This window comes from Eleutherodactylus coqui, chromosome 2 (assembly GCF_035609145.1).
Source record: "Eleutherodactylus coqui strain aEleCoq1 chromosome 2, aEleCoq1.hap1, whole genome shotgun sequence".
Lineage (NCBI taxonomy): Eukaryota > Metazoa > Chordata > Amphibia > Anura > Eleutherodactylidae > Eleutherodactylus > Eleutherodactylus coqui.
The window spans coordinates 19,476,279-19,489,290 of record NC_089838.1 but is presented as its reverse complement, the minus strand read 5'-3'; positions in this window follow the sequence as shown (position 1 = coordinate 19,489,290).

The following is a 13,012-nucleotide window of genomic DNA, read 5'->3' as shown; positions in this document are numbered from 1 at the left end:
AGGAACAGATGGGAGCGCTATTACTGAGGTGCACATGTGGCGGCACTATTACTATGGGCTTATGTGAGGGTGCTCTAACTCAGGGCTAATGAAGGTGTGTTATTATTGAGGGCCACATGTGGGCCACTATTACTGAGGGGTGTATGCGAGGGCATTATTGCTGAGGGCACATGTGTGGGCATGTGAGGACATTACTATGGGCTTATGTGAGGGTGCTCTAACTCAGGGGCTAATGAGGGTGTGTTATTACTGAGGGCCACATGTGGGCCACTATTACTGAGGGGTGCATGTAGCGGCACTATTACTATGGGCTTATTTGAGGGTGCTCTTACTCAGGGGCTAATGAGGGTGTCTTATTACTGAGGGCCACATGTGGGCCACTATTACTGAGGGGTGCATGCGAGGGCATTATTGCTGAGGGCACATGTGTTGGCATGTGAGGACATTACTATTGAGCAGGGTATAATTACTATACAGCAGGCATGTGGGAGCACTATTGCTATGAAAGGGACAGTAAAGTGAACTATTACTGTGAGAGGGGTCAATGACGGGCACCTTTACTGTGAGAAAATCAGTGAGTGGCATGATTATTGTGAGGAAGTCACTGAGGAGCACTATTACTATGTGAGGGGGGTCACTGTGGGCACCATTACTGTTACAGGTGTCATTGAAGAGCACCATTACTATGGGGGGTCAATGAGTGGCACGATTATTGTAAGCAAGGCATTGAGGGCACTATTACTGTGAGGAAGTCACTAAGTGACATGATTACTGTTAGGGGGTCACTGAGTGGCGCGATTACTGTTAGGGGGTCACTGCGTGGCATGACTACTGTAAGGAAGCATGATTGTTGTGAAAATGTCACTGTAGAGCACTATTACTATGAGGGGCGGTCACTGAGTGGCATGATTACTATAACACAAGGGTGTGGTTTAGAAAAAAGGGAGTGGCCTAATTGAAAGATTTGTCGCGGTGCACTACACGCACGAGAAGAATTGTCCATCTCTTTGTTCTTCAGATGTTGGAAAGCGCAGACTTCCTAACTGTAGATTAAGATGGCGAATTCTCATATTATGAACCTTGGGCAGTGATGGCCATGCCAATAAGGGATGCTATGACATCGTCCCCGAAGTGATGGATGCTTATGATGCAAATTAATGACAAGTAGTCACTTTACCGAAAACAAATGAAAGTTCCCTCCTCTGTTCGGGGCAGACGCTTGTAGTCTCTTGTATTTTAGCCTTTAAATAGAGCAAGTCTGTCTATGAAACATCATAGAAGAAATGCCATTGATTTTACAGGCATATAAAAGTGTCACATGGAATGTGTCCCCAGGGCAAGAGGAGAGAGACACATGGCTGGAAGAAACGGAGGCATCGCGGGAATGAATGCCTTCAATTATTCTCCAGGCAGGCTTTGTTATAGTGGAGATGATGAACGATGGCATATTAGTGATGCCTGCATCCGTTATGGCGAAGCCCTCTGCAGTTCAAACACTCCGACGAAGCACTTGGCTCCTCGATTTTATTATAAGAAGGTGAACTGATGCATGATGGGAAGTGATCAGCGTGCCGGGATGCTATAACCCTTGACTTTTTAAGGGTTTATATATAATTATGGGTCTGCTTTTCATGGTGGAAGGCTTTTCTTGCCAAGTGTCTCAATGGCATTTCCTGCCAGGTGAGCAGGGAACAGGGGCATTAACTTCCGGCAGACAATAGGGCAGAGGCTCTATGGAACCCTATTATACAATGTTGCTAATTGCAGAAATGTCCTTGGTGAATCCGACACAGTAATGTGCGGGGAAATGGAAAAAATGCAGATGCGCCATTGTTCTTAGTTTAGTATTTATGGTGTTCATGGTGAAATAAAAGCAACTTTTTAAAGAGGGCAAAAACTATTGATGACCTGTACATAGGAAAGGTCATAAATAGTTTAGCACTGGGTACCCACTACTTGTGATCCCCGGCGATCAGCTGATCGTCCGTCCCACTTCCGCTGTCGGAGCAGCAGGGACAGACGTCATCTCTGGGATGGGAGTGGAAGTGCCATAGGTGGCTTTAATCCAGAAGCCTCCTATTACACATCCACGTCCGACCCAGTGTCGGATTCAGCCTGGCGGGTTGCCCTACATTTCAAAGTGAGCCACACTGGACCAATGTGCAATAAAAATGAAGCAGCATCCACGGAGATATTTGCAAAAGAAGACTTTACCCCACCCAGCTGATACACAACAATGTTTCAACCACTAAGTATCTGTGGTCTTTGTCAAGTACTTGACAAAGACCACAGATACTTAGTGGTTGAAACGTTGTTGTGTATCAGCTGGGTGGGGTAAAGTCTTCTTTTGCAAATATCTCCATGGATGCTGCTTCAACTTTATTGCATATTGGTCCGTGGTGATTCCGGAACGGTGGATCCAGAACCGGCTACTGAAGCGTGCACATTTTTGCCCCGTGGGTTCCTCCCTCTTTTTACATGAGGTATCTTGTGTGCTCCTGTCACTCCAATTGCTTATGAGCCACACTGGACCGATGCCCTGGGCTACCCCAATATCTAAACATTGCATGGTGCACTATACGTATAAATAGGACTTGGCAACTTTTTGTAAGCCTTATCTACAGGGAGTGGACAAAAATATGGAAACACCAAATCTGTAATCTCCATTTTCATCACAACCCTACATAATGATCGCCTGTCTCTATCACTCAACACACATTTCCATCCACGCTGGTGTTTGTTGAATGTTATTTTCCAGTGTTACAGTATGCGGTCATAATCGTGAGTACTGTGGCTCGTGATTCGGAAAAACCTTCTGCTATCTTTGTTACAGAGGCATCCATCAAATGGGCCCCAACAATTTAACCACGTTAGAATTCTGTCAACTCTGCCAGGATTCACTTCCAACTGCGCAGAACGCTATCTCGAAGACAAATGATGCTTGCCATGTGTTGGCGCTGTTATACTGATCATTTCATCATGCAATTACTCTAGCACCGCCTACTAACTCCACTGTAGTACACATGTATGGATCCCAGACCATAAGGAGGGATCTGCATGGGATTTTAATCATTAGCACTGAGCTGCCCTTTTGACGCCTGCTTGGCTGGGAGCTTTCCCTCCAAATTTGTCTTTACTTCACCTCTTGCCCTGCTCTGGGTGGTTTTGGGAGCCAGCTGGTAACTGCGGCTGAGTAAATCGTAGAATGATAGAGTTGGAAGGGACCTCCAGTATCTCTCGTCCACCCCCTGCTCAATGCAGGATCACTAAACCATCCAAGACAGATATTTGTCCAGCCTTTGTTTGAAGACTCCCATTGAAAGAGAACTCACCACCTCCCGTAGTAACCTGTTCCACTCATTGATCACCCTCACTGTCAGGAAGTTTTTTCTAATATCTATTCTGTGTCTTCTCTCTTTCGGTTTCATCCCATTGCTTCCAGTCTTTCCTAGCACAAATGTGAATAGAGCTGATCTCTCTGCACTGTGACAACGCTTCAGATATTTGTAGGCAGCTATTAAGTCTCCTCTCAGCCTTCTTTTTTGTAAGCTAAACATTCTCAGATCCTTTAACTGTTCCTCATAGGACATGATTTGCAGACCGCTCACCATCCTGGTAACTCTTCTCTGAACTTGCTCTAGTTTGTCTATGTCTTTTTCAAAGTGGGGTGCCCAGAAATGGACACAGTATTCCAGATGAGGTCTGACTAAGAGTGGAGGGTCATAATAACGTGTTTAGACTCTATGCTTCTCTTAATACATCCCAGAATTGTGTTTGCCTTTTTGGCTGCTGCATCACATTGTTGACTCATGTTCAGTTTATGATCTATTAGTATACCGAAGTCTTTTTCACCTGTGCTGCTGCTTAGTCCAATTCCTCCCATTCTGTATTTTTTACATTTTTCTTGCTCAGATGTAGGACTTTGCACTTCTCCTTGTTAAATACTATTCTCTTAGTCGCCGCCCACTGTGCAAGCTTTTCTAGAACTTTTTGAATACTCTCTCTTTCTATAAGAAGAAAACTATAAGAAGTTTCCTGTCCTCAGAACAATTTCACCACCTAGTGGGTTCTACCCCATGATGAATTGAGGCGTTTCTGAAGACCAAAGGAGGTCCAACGCATTACTAGCTGAGGGTCTTTCATAAAGTGGTCATTCGGTGCACCTTATCTATACTGGAATTACTCCCTGTCATAGGACTGTATGGATTTTCAGAAACCCCATTGTTGTCAGGCATAAACTGTTTTATAATAGCCAGTAATCTGCATTTAATAGACATTAATGGGAGTCTGTAACCTGCTGATGGCTTCACAGTGGGCAATGGGAAACTCCCTACAGCCCTGAGGATGTATTATCAGAGCATCCCACTGCTAAACGAAGTCATTTAGATAATAACATCATATAAGGCAATTGCTATATAACCATTGTCAGTACATATTCATGGAGGTTCACCAAAAGTTAACATATATTTTAAATTAGCAGACAATTTGTAGGCGCGTTCAGATTTTTTCTCCTATTTGTATTTCTTTTATTCCCATTCAGTGCTGCATTGTTTGAATAAATGTGCAGTTTTAATACATCTCCTAGGACCGCCAATTACCGCTATTCTAAAACAATAGCGGTGTGTAATGCCGATCATTCATAAGCAGCTGCAATACCTCTGTCATGATCTGCCGTTGCGCCGTACGAATTTCAGCAGGAAGATCTAATGCGCACAACAGGAGCGAATGAAAATATCAAGATTAAAAGAAATAAGAAAGCTATAAGCAATATTGTATCATTACTTAAAACAAGTGCAGAAAGATGTATCTCCCAGCTTCTATATATCCGCACTTTGTGCCTATTTAATAGAGCATATATATAAGCCTTTCAGAGTTTGCAAGCATTTGGCTTCGACTGCAACCATCCATCATGGAACCCGGAGAAAGGCAAGGTGTAAAGGAGCTGAAATAAACACAAATGCGGTGGATTTCCTTGTACTCCACTACAACCAAGCTTAGGGCTTAAACACATAAGGGGGATTTTGTCTTGTTTTGGGGCCGGGATCTTCAAAATGGGGCAAAACGAAACCATTGATTTCAGGATCAGTTTTTCTACATGTGAAAAAGATAGGGCAGAACTAGAGTTGAGCGAACGTACTCTGGCGAGCTTGATGCTCGTTCGAGTATTAGCGTACTCGATGGTGCTCGTTACTCAAACGAGCATCACGCCGTGTTCGACCCCACCCCAGTTTTTGGCTCCTCTCCGCTGTGGCGTGCCTGTTTTGGCCCATCTCCACTGTGATGGCAACTTTTTTGAGAGAGAGAGAGAGAGAGGGGGAGAGGTAGGGAGGGAGAGAGGGGGGGGAGAGGGAGAGGGAGAGAGAGGGGGAGAGGGAGAGAGGGGGGGAGAGGTGGAGAGGGAGTGGGAGGGGGTGGGAGAGAGAGAGGGAGAGGGAGAGGGAAAGGGAGAGGGAGAGAGAGAGAGAGAGAGAGAGAGAGGGAGAGGGAGAGAGAGAGAGAACACATGAACCAAGAAAAAAAAAAGCTCGGTACCCGGCGTCCCACATACAAAAATGCTCAAGTCTCCCATTGTAGTCAATGGGGTTCGTTACTCGAGTAGAGCTCTCGAATTTTACTAAAAGCTCGACTCGAATAACGCGGACCCGAGCATTTGGGTGCTCGCACATCTCTAGGCAGGACCTATCTTCCTGGCTTTTTTTTGACTCACACAATAGAATGGAGTTTGAATAGTCAAAAAAAAACTGGTTCATGCACTAATACAGTCCAATAGAGGTGAGCGTATCTGCGCATACGCCCATCTGTTTCTGCGCTGGAACTATCTTTTGGCCAATATATGCCGAAGGGTCCCATAGGCTCCCATGGAAGCAGGGGGAAAAAGGGAGGGGGAAGAATTTTTGCAGTGGCCAAAACTGCGAAAAGCTTACAGGTGTAGGCATTAAAAGTCAATTCAGAGGATTTAAGCCGAGCAAGGGTTTTCCGGGGGGTGACGTATTTTTTCCGCTACAAACCCCGCTCACGGTCATGTGAATGGGAGAGAAAATGCTAATCAAACTGATGGAAAGAAGTCCTTTTGACGAAATTTTACGGCGCCGGCGAGAAAATGTAAAAACGCCTACGCCCGTGTGAAAGAGCCCTGAGTCTTTTGAGTGTAACTCAAGCATGTCCTATTTCAAGGCAATTCTTGTTCAAGAATCTCCCATTGATTCCTATGGGAACGTGAAAAAAAACGCATCACACTCATGCTGTGGGGAGGTAGTGCGATACACAGATTTCGAGACACAATGGAGCCAATGTACTATAACTAAACACGGCGTCTGTACTCCCAAGACGCACGGTGCTGGATTGCATTAAATATCTGTTCATAACAAGCCATACAACAGGTCTGTTGCTAGTCTGTACTAGTGAGCACAGTTATGATCTGGGTCGGAGCTGATCTCACTTACAGTTTGTCGCTGAAGACTACAAGTATCTCTGTTCTGGTATTCCCTTAACCAATTTCTGATTACCACATTTACTGTGACCTCCCCTGCTGGAGATGAGGAATTGATGCAACAGGGGTAGGGTGCTTTAACTGGGTTAAAAATGGAATATTGCTATGCTTCTGGGTCCACCTATAGTGTAAGAGATGAGGAAGTGCTGTAACATTAATTGCATTTAGTTGGCTGAGATAGTCATGTGGGCGCAGGGAAGCCACTGCGTTATAACGTCAGCAGCGTCAAGTGCTAGTACCTGTGTCAGGCCCTAGGACTGAGAGCCAGGAGAAGACAAGCCAACTGCTTTACCAGCAGGATTTCTGTGAGACAGCAAGCGGAGATACTATGAAACCACCTGCCCATGGACTGTTGTGGTCATCTCAGCCTGACCGGCGAGGTGAGCGGCCATATTACACCATAAGGTCTTACTTGATGACGTATGGCTTCACAAGATGGCTCATAAGATGCTGAGGAAGGATAGATTTTACTGCTGCTAATCCTTATACTCCACCTCCCACCTTGAACACCATTTTTTAAAAATCTAAATGGGTTAAAAATATGAAAAGAAAAAATTGTTAGAAGTTTCAAAAAACTCTTTTTTCTGATTTTCCCAAAGAAAAATGTTAATAAAAAAAACACATAATTGTTATCCTTATGTCTGTAAAAATCAGAATTCTTAAAATATCACACTATTTATCCTGCCAAGTGAATGTTGTAAAAATAAGAATAAACAATGACTGAATTGCTGAATAGCAAAAAAAGTGCTAAAAAAATTGTATGTACCCCAAAATAGTTCTAATAAAACGACAGTTTAACGTGCAAAAAAAGAACTGCCGGAGCCCGAAGGGATTAGGTGGGAGGCAGCCATGACAGGGTTAACGGTGAGGGAAAGGGTTATTATGTTGCAGAGAATGCTGGGAAGAGAGGGGTAGTGAGGGAATGGAAAAGAGCGCCAAGGAGAGAGGGGAGTCCGAAAATTCAAGAAGAAGGAGCAGTTGGAGCAGAGACGTGGAAGAGTCCCATTCGCCCACCCTAAGAAAAAGAGGGGTGTGGGGGAGCGCGAGTCATCATGGCAGCAAGGGGGGGGGAGGGGTCCCTTGGAGTCAGCAGAAAAGGGTGTAGTAGGGGAGTAGCAAGGGGCTGGATAGCTTCCTTCCCCCCCTTGAATTGGTTAGTTAGAGGACTGTCGCCTCTGGGATGCGCAGGGCGGTGCCTTGCAGAGTTGGTGGGAGGGGTTAGCCAGGTTATGGCTAGCCGGCCTCGGGGTCTGGATGCGGCGACTTGAGGCGAGGTGGTGAGTGGTGGGCCCCCGAGTCTGTTGACTTGCGGCAGGGGCACTGGTAGAGAAATAGTGTTGCCCGAGTCCAAAATGCGGCGGATGACAGGTGCAACTATTTCCCTTTTTGGTGGTGAGGCGACAGTTAGGTGGCAGGGCTCCAGGGGATCTCTCCCAGGGTTAGTTATGAGGGGGTTAGAATGGTTAATTTATGTTAATGTTATGTTGTAAATAAATGTGGCTGCTGTGGCCATGATTTAATCCAATTACGGTGTTTCGTGGTTATTTAAGGTAATGGGGGAAAAGGGGGGGGGGAATGAGAAAAAGGGGGTAGGTCACAGTAGTGAGCGACTCCGTAATACCCTAGTCAAGAGCCCTCACACAACTCCATCTACAGAAAAAAGTTATGGTGGTCAAAAAGTTGCCACAAAAGAAGTCGTGAGGTGCAAAAATACACGAGGTGAAAGGTGTGACACTGAGCAAAACGCAGGGAAAAGAAAACATCTGGAGCTCATTAGGCTTAAAATAGCACTGACGTATTGGACATCGGGCAGGGATCAGCTATGGTGCAGCAACATCTAAAGAAGTAAAAAATCGTATAAATATGCAGTATGTATCAACAATTTCATAAATTTAGTAAAGTGCATATTCCAAAACAGGAGATGGACAGACGAGAAGTTCAGATATGAGGTATTTATATATATAAATATATATATACATTTGAGATTGAGACCCTTATCTGTAATCGTTTCAAGTTCAAAGATCCATTTTTGAATCTCTTTTCAAAAAGTAATGTAAGGCGATCGCATTATTTTGCTGCCAATCAAGTACAGGGGGCGTCACCCCCCTGTCACTTTTGACTCCACCAGGACTTCCTGGTGGCGTCAAGATACACTAGTACCAGGGTCGAGATGGGGTGGAGCTAAATTCAGCTTACAAATAGTGGCGAGGGCGGAGAGGGGGCGGGAGCTCAGTGCACTGCTCCCGGTCCGGCCTGCCTCCTCCCCCTGCAGAGAGGGACGCACTCTGCAGCTACACACACTTGACATAATGATCTAAAGCTATGCCATAACTTTAGATTAAAAGCAAGATAGTTGCAGTATTTTCAGTCGATATATATTGAATGGAGCCGGGCTGGCTCCAGGGTTCATCAATTCAAGTTGCTTGCACTAAATTCTGACCCTCCCATTAGCATAGAGCAACAGAAATCTGGATTTATCTGACATTGCGTACTGGCAGTGTAGCCATGTGCTCTCTTGGCATGTATGCACATGTAATATGCGCCACGATACAATATGCCGCAATCTTTCTTGTGCACATATTTTGCACAATTTGTGCGAATGATAACAGAACAACGAGTTATGCATATTGATAGGTTAGCTCGAGCACCAGCAATTCGCTTGATTATGCGCCACTTCTCGTTTAAATGATTCTTGACTCTGGCCCCTTTAGTTGACTACCTGGCTATGTCCACATGATTCCCTTTCGCTGGATTTTTTTCCTTGATCACACATTCTCGCTATACTCTCCACATCGCTGTGCAAGAGAACTCCACAAGGTTGGCAGTGACATTCTGGCCCCGGTTAGTCTAGTACCGATGACCGGGCCTCGTTGGAAGCCACTCACATAGCTGGATTTTCCCATCTAATGTGGATCCACACTAAGGGTGCCTACCCACTCACAATATTTTTTCTTGTAATATGAGAGCGATGATTATGAAACCAATGATTTTCAATGGTTTCATATTCATTTCTGTTTTTTTTTTCTTAAGTCTCGCAGCGCACAGAAAAAAATCTGCAATATCGCTCAGTGTCTTCAATGGGGCTGGCGGCAGCAGCGTTAGCGCCATTGCAACATAGGTAATACATCACAGACTTCTGCCACAGCTGTCACGGCGGGGATGAAGAATCCTCTGCCACAGCTGTCACAGCTGTAGCAGAAGTCCGTGATGCTATCCCATTTCTTTCAATGGATGCGGCACTGCTGCAGCCCTATTGAAAGCAGTGGATTGCAGGCAACCCTCGCAGCAATGATTTTCAGGGAAGGGCTTGAAATATAAGCCCTTCCCTGAAAATCATGGCTAGCTGTAAAAAAAAGTAAAAAAAAAACAATATATATATATATATTCACCTAGAAGAGCCGTCTGGCTCTTCTCTCCGGCCCTGGCAGTTGTCTTCTGTGTTTTGGAGGCTGGGGATTGAACAATCCCCGCCTTCAGAAAGCGCTGGTCTCATTGGCTGAGTGCTCAGCCAATCACAGTCAGCCCTTAGGTATTGAATGACAGCTGAGGGCTGCCTGTGATTGGTCACAGAGCTCAGCCAATCACAGGCAGCCCAAAGCCATTCATCAATGAATGGCTGAACGTTGCCTGTGATTGACTAAGCACTCAGCCAATGACACCAGTGCTTTCTGAGGGCAGGGATTTTTCAATCACCAGCTTCGGAACACAGAAGACAACTGCCAGGGCCCGAGAGAAGAGCCAGACAACTCTTCTAAGTGAGTGTATATATATATTTTTTTTTAAACTTTTTTTTTACAGCTAGCCATGATTTTCAGGGAAGGGCTTATATTTCAAGCCCTTCCCCGAAAATCCTCGCTGCGGGGATTGCCTGCAATCCACTGCTTTCAATGGGGCTGCTGCAGTGCTGGCCCTATTGAAAGAAATGGGATAGCATCACGGACTTCTGCCATAGCTGTGACAGCTGTGGTAGAAGTCTGCGATGTACTCCCTATGTTTTCAATGTGGCTGCCGCCGGTCCAATTGAACACAATGAGCGATATTGCAGTGTTTTCCCCGCGCTACGAGCACTCGATCTCGCATTGCTAGAGAAAGAAATGCTAGTGGGTAGGCACCCTGAGACTGATCAATAGAAAACTTGCCACATGATTTTATGCTGCACCCCTGGGTCACAAGGATAATTTCTATACTGGGAAGTGCCAATCATGAAAGGGTCTGTGTCGCTAATATAGTGGCCGTTCAGTGTAGACTCTGTAATACTTTGAGTTTATAGTTTTTGGACTTTCTCAGCACTTCTGCGTTTATCTGAATTCAACGGACGATAATTTAACATGTCTTTTCTGGTTGCAGAATAAAATGTTCATCAGTCGAGAGGCGATCCGACCTCTTGACTCACGGGGAATTAAACCAAGTGTCTGAGTGACTAGAGAATCAGTCGGGTTCTTCCTAATTCCGTGTGAAAACTTCATTCCATCTCAAGGAAGCAGAACCCCTCTGCTGATGAGCACTATGGTGCCCACCGGAGAGTCATTTAGCAAAACAATATGGTTTCCCTTCCAATTTGCTCTCGGATCATGAAACATGATAAAAATGCAATATGGCATCATATTTCATATCATACATTCTGGAGATTACGAGAGATTAACCCTTTCCAATCCACTGTCTGACGTCTAAAGACATTCTAATTGAACGCTGTACAGCTCTGATGTCGGGAGACATCCGGCAGGGTATTCTTACTGTAGATTACTGGTCACTCTGTTGTCAGGGGGCCTCTCCAGCATGTTGCATACCGCAGTACTGGCTCTAGCCAGCAGATGGTGCCATTGTATAATAACAGAAAGAGAAAGCCCCCTAGGAAACCCTGAATCCAAATTTGGATTGCAAAGGGTTAATTTATTTTCACAAATTTTAAATGGATTTTAGATGTCTGAATGAAGAACATAAAAATTTGTGTCTCTTTTTAACTGATTATGTCATGTTATATTAAAGGGGTATCTCAGGCTTTAACTATGGATGACTTACCCTCAGGTTAGGTCACTAATAATTGATTGGCAGGGACCCGCAACTTGTGACAAATTACAGACTGTTATTCCCCACAAGAGCAATGGAAATTCTCCAGACTTCAGAGCTGAAATCTCCCAGCAATCCTTTTTAATGCCATATCTTCATGAAGTGGGTCTGCGTGATCTTAAGGTGTTTTCTGGTTTTATATAAATAAAGTTAATCGCTGTATAAATGAAAAGTTCTACAACTTTATAATAGACTTTGTGTTACATTTTCTCACTATTTCAAAAGCAGTCAGTGAATGAGAACACTTTCATTCCAGTCAGAAGCAGGAAGGACTGTACATACCGTACTTCACCAACAATAAGACCTACCCTGATAATAAGCCCTACCAAGGTGTTTTTGTTTGTGGTCTTTTTTGGCGGGGGGGGGGGGGGGCGCTTGAAATATAAGCCCTCCCCCAAACCATATGTGGAAACCTATTCAGATAGGGGACCAACTCTGGAAGCTTCACTGGAGTCCTCCCCCTATCCAGCACCAGTTGGGCTTTTTCTCTTCCCTCTTTTAAAACAGCGGGATGACCAATGTGAGGTGCTAGTGCATTTTGGGCACGTGTTTAAATTTACAGTGTCCCTCATTAAACTGCCAACAGAGGCCTGATTTCTGTCCTCTGGACTGGCCCACCTGACTAGAGCCAATGGCATTACTGGCTGTTTCCGAAGACCCGGGTCCCCTTTGAAAGGATTACCCATAATGCGATGGCGCCATTACCCATAGTCATAGGCCAATGTCTTTATGGTCCCATCGAATGTTGGGATGAACTGCTTTACGTTGTCTAAACTGTTTGCCATATGGAAGACATTCATGACCCCCATAAATGTGCTACGCCTTCCGTATCAAATCCATATAGCAAAACAGAGCTGAACGATTGTCCGGTGCCTTTTCTCCAACCACACTAACTAAAGTAGCAAATATCCACATATTCGTCCCATTATATTTTTCCCTTACTTCCTTTTTTAAATGTCCTCAAAGCGGACCATCAAAGCAAACATATACCTCGGCTTTTGCTTTATTGTCCAAGCGTATGGTGTCACCGTTCTTCTGTTTCTGCACCGTTACAGTCACTGCAGCTACCAAGTGGCTACCCGAAATAGCAAATTCTGTAATAGCAAATTAAGTCGAAGGGGTTGTCCACGTTGACACCAGTAAAGGGTAAACCCAGCAAGCTTGCCACCACTCTCCTCTCACACCGAGTTAAAAAGTCCCTAATGCTACCCAACAATGCCCTCAGGTCCTCCCCAACTTGAGTAATGTCAGACTCAGTGGAGACTCCAAATACCCCTGACCTGCTCCTTCCCCCATTACAGCTAATGAAACTGAATTGTGTGACTGACAAGACATGGACACATATTCACCAGGCTGCGCAAGAGCTGTGAGCCCACCAGCCATTAACCCAGAATCCTGATGCTTGGGACTGCTGGAGCCTCTTCCGATTGCTCCATAGGTCATTGCTAACATTGC